General features: G+C 31.6%; 1 non-coding gene across 1 annotated transcript in view; it reads left to right on the forward strand.

Moving 5' to 3' along the window:
- Positions 1 to 4991: 4991 nt before the first annotated feature.
- Positions 4992 to 5000, forward strand: part of LOC130903253 (small subunit ribosomal RNA) — a 1922-nt gene continuing 1913 nt past the window's right edge. The window contains exon 1 of the ribosomal RNA XR_009060648.1: positions 4992 to 5000. This exon is cut by the window's right edge and continues 1913 nt beyond it. This is a non-coding gene — a ribosomal RNA (small subunit ribosomal RNA).

Raw genomic sequence — 5000 nt, forward strand, 5'->3', positions numbered from 1 at the left:
AACCTAACCTAACCTAACCTAAACTAACCTAACCTAACCTAACCTAACCTAACCTAACCTAACCTAACCTAACCTAACCTAACCTAACCTAACCTAACCTAACCTAACCTAACCTAACCTAACCTAACCTAACCTAACCTAACCTAACCTAACCTAACCTAACCTAACCTAACCTAACCTAACCTAACCTAACCTAACCTAACCTAACCTAACGTTTTTTTTAGTGTGGATGGAAAAATCTTCATAATACCCATCAGAAGGTGTCCCAGGTGTGCATCGCTTCACACAACCGAAACTAACATACATCTATTTCTTTATTTTTGGACAAGTACCTATTATATCGAGCGGAATATAAATTCACAATACTTTTTTCCCTTTGTTTCACTATTTTTATACAACTTTTATATGTTACACCCCGAACGGCTTCTACATACTAAACACCTTCATTCAATTTTCACAATTCATCTTTTTCGACAAGTTCCTATATCGAGCGGAATCTAATTTCCTAATACTTTGCTTTTCATAATTATTACTATTTTCATACAACTTTTATATAATACACCTCGTACGTTCATACATCGAGCGGCCATCTAATTTCATAATACTTTTTTCCGTTATTGTTAATATTTTCATAACACTTTTATATAATATACCTCGAACGGCTTCTACATAAAAAAAATTTCCATTCAATTTACACAATTCAACTTTTTCGACAAGTTCCTATATCCTGCCGACCAGACACCAAACTTAATACGGTTTTATAGACACTAGCGCCCTCTGCCGGCCAGTCACCGAACTTAACACGGTTTAATAGACACTAGCGCCCTCTGCCGGCCAGAAGACAAACTAAACACCGTTTTATAGACACTAGCGCCCTCTGCCGGCCAGTCACCAAACTTAGGTAATTTCCTAATACTTTGCTTTTCATAATTATTACTATTTTCATACAACTTTTATATAATACACCTCGTACGTTCATACATCGAGCCACCATCTAATTTCATAATACTTTTTTCCGTTATTGTTAATATTTTCATAACACTTTTATATAATATACCTCGAACGGCTTCTACATAAAAAAAATTTCCATTCAATTTACACAATTCAACTTTTTCGACAAGTTGCTATATCCTGCCGACCAGACACCAAACTTAATACGGTTTTATAGACACTAGCGCCCTCTGCCGGCCAGTCACCGAACTTAACACTGTTTTATAGACACTAGCGCCCTCTGCCGGCCAGTCACCGAACTTAACACGGTTTAATAGACACTAGCGCCCTCTGCCGGCCAGAAGACAAACCAAACACAGTTTTATAGACACTAGCGCCCTCTGCCGGAGAGACGACAAACTAAACACCTTTTTATAGACACTAGCGCCCTCTGCCGGCCAGTCACCGAACTTAACACGGTTTAATAGACACTAGCGCCCTCTGCCGGCCAGAAGACAAACTAAACACCGTTTTATAGACACTAGCGCTCTCTGCCGGCCAGTCACCGAACTTAGCTAATTTCGTAATACTTTGCTTTTCATAATTATTACTATTTTCATACAACTTTTATATAATACACCTCGTACGTTCATACATCGAGCGACGATCTAATTTCATAATACTTTTTTTCTTTATCGTTAATATTTTCATAACACTTTTATGTCATACACCTCGGACGACTTCTACATACAAAACATCTCCATTCAACTTCACAAATCATCTTTCTCGACAAGTTCCTATATCGAGCGGAATTAAATTTCATAATACTTGTTTTTCATTATTATTTCTATTTTCATACAACTTTTATATAATACACCTCGTACGTTCATACATCGAGCGGCGATCTAAATTCATAATACTTTTTTTCCTTATTGTTAATATTTTCATAACACTTTTATGTGATAGATACACCTCGGACGGCTTTTAAATACAAAACATCTCCACTCAATTTTCACAAATCATCTTTTTCGACAAATTGCTATATCGAGCGGAATTTAATTTCATAATACTTGTTTTTCATTATTATTTCTATTTTCATACAACTTTTATATAATACACCTCGTACGTTCATACATCGAGCGGCGATCTAAATTCATAATACTTTTTTTCCTTATTGTTAATATTTTCATAACACTTTTATGTCATACACCTCGGACGGCTTTTAAATACAAAACATCTCCACTCAATTTTCACAAATCATCTTTCTCGACAAATTGCTATATCGAGCGGAATTTAATTTCATAATACTTGTTTTTTATTATTATTTCTATTTTCATACAACTTTTATATAATACACCTCGTACGTTCATACATCGAGCGGCGATCTAATTTCATAATACTTTTTTTCCTTATGGTTAATATTTTCATAACACTTTTATGTCATACACCTCGGACGACTTCTACATACAAAACATCTCCATTCAACTTCACAAATCATCTTTCTCGACAAGTTCCTATATCGAGCGGAATTAAATTTCATAATACTTGTTTTTCATTATTATTTCTATTTTCATACAACTTTTATATAATACACCTCGTACGTTCATACATCGAGCGGCGATCTAATTTCATAATACTTTTTTTCCTTATTGTTAATATTTTCATAACACTTTTATGTCATACACCTCGGACGGCTTTTAAATACAAAACATCTCCACTCAATTTTCACAAATCATCTTTCTCGACAAATTGCTATATCGAGCGGAATTTAATTTCATAATACTTGTTTTTCATTATTATTTCTATTTTCATACAACTTTTATATAATACACCTCGTACGTTCATACATCGAGCGGCGATCTAATTTCATAATACTTTTTTTCCTTATTGTTAATATTTTCATAACACTTTTATGTCATACACCTCGGACGGCTTTTAAATACAAAACATCTCCACTCAATTTTCACAAATCATCTTTCTCGACAAATTGCTATATCGAGCGGAATTTAATTTCATAATACTTGTTTTTCATTATTATTTCTATTTTCATACAACTTTTATATAATACACCTCGTACGTTCATACATCGAGCGGCGATCTAATTTCATAATACTTTTTTTCCTTATTGTTAATATTTTCATAACACTTTTATGTCATACACCTCGGACGGCTTTTAAATAAAAAACATCTCCACTCAATTTTCACAAATCATCTTTTTCGACAAATTGCTATATCGAGCGGAATTTAATTTCATAATACTTGTTTTTCATTATTATTTCTATTTTCATACAACTTTTATATAATACACCTCGTACGTTCATACATCGAGCGGCGATCTAAATTCATAATACTTTTTTTCCTTATTGTTAATATTTTCATAACACTTTTATGTCATACACCTCGGACGGCTTTTAAATACAAAACATCTCCACTCAATTTTCACAAATCATCTTTCTCGACAAATTGCTATATCGAGCGGAATTTAATTTCATAATACTTGTTTTTTATTATTATTTCTATTTTCATACAACTTTTATATAATACACCTCGTACGTTCATACATCGAGCGGCGATCTAATTTCATAATACTTTTTTTCCTTATTGTTAATATTTTCATAACACTTTTATGTCATACACCTCGGACGGCTTTTAAATACAAAACATCTCCACTCAATTTTCACAAATCATCTTTCTCGACAAATTGCTATATCGAGCGGAATTAAATTTCATAATACTTGTTTTTCATTATTATTTCTATTTTCATACAACTTTTATATAATACACCTCGTACGTTCATACATCGAGCGGCGATCTAATTTCATAATACTTTTTTTCCTTATTGTTAATATTTTCATAACACTTTTATGTCATACACCTCGGACGGCTTTTAAATACAAAACATCTCCACTCAATTTTCACAAATCATCTTTCTCGACAAATTGCTATATCGAGCGGAATTTAATTTCATAATACTTGTTTTTCATTATTATTTCTATTTTCATACAACTTTTATATAATACACCTCGTACGTTCATACATCGAGCGGCCATCTAATTTCATAATACTTTTTTTCCTTATTGTTAATATTTTCATAACACTTTTATGTGATAGATACACCTCGGACGGCTTCTAAATACAAAACATGTAATTTCATAATACTTCTTTTTAATATTCACAATACATCTTTTATATATTTTCACTATACATCTTTATTAATGTTAATGTAGAAGGCGTACCGTTGTACAGCGCACATATATGTGTGGTGTATCGAAGTTGACGTCTCGTTAAATTTTAATAAACTCGTTATAATTTACGTAAAGACGTTGTTTCGGTCATTCCACATCGGTGGATTATATAGTTTTCTGAAAGGGTCCCCGTTCTCCTCCAATATATTAACGTATATTGCTAGCGGTTCCCTTTTTAGATATTATATCAATTTATCCACAAATTAAATATCTATTGCGAGATCGCGAATTTAGCTAGCGTTCTATCGTGAGCGATTCATATGCGATCGTCTATGAAAAATATATATTATATTACACTTTTATATATATAATATACACAATATTTGCGATAACTCTCATTATTCCGTGCGAGAATAAAAATTTCGTTCATTATTACCTAATGTATAAACCATGTCGCTTACAATCTAGCGAAGGGTAGAGATAATGTCGAAATTGTAGCCCGGTCGACGTAATCATCTAATTTTTCTCATTTCGATTAAATTTAGATAGATTTATAGTCGATTCGGTGAAATTTTATAAAATAAGAAAAAATATAAATAAAGCGTGGCGCTGAAAATTATATATTTTCAATAATAAGCGCAGCAAACACGCAAAAGAAAAAGTAAATAACAATGTGTTTATACACGGAATATAGATGATTATTATATTATGTATAAATATAAAGTATATATGTAATATAAAAAACATCATCATAATTTATCCTCTTTTGGATATTGTTATTAAAACTTTTTCGATAATAGTTTTTTATTATAAAATATATATATATATATAATAATAATAGTAATAATATATATTATATATATTATAAAACACAGTTCCCTGGTT

Source organism: Diorhabda carinulata, unplaced genomic scaffold (assembly GCF_026250575.1).
Source record: "Diorhabda carinulata isolate Delta unplaced genomic scaffold, icDioCari1.1 Dcau_18, whole genome shotgun sequence".
In the NCBI taxonomy this organism is placed as follows: Eukaryota; Metazoa; Arthropoda; class Insecta; order Coleoptera; family Chrysomelidae; genus Diorhabda; species Diorhabda carinulata.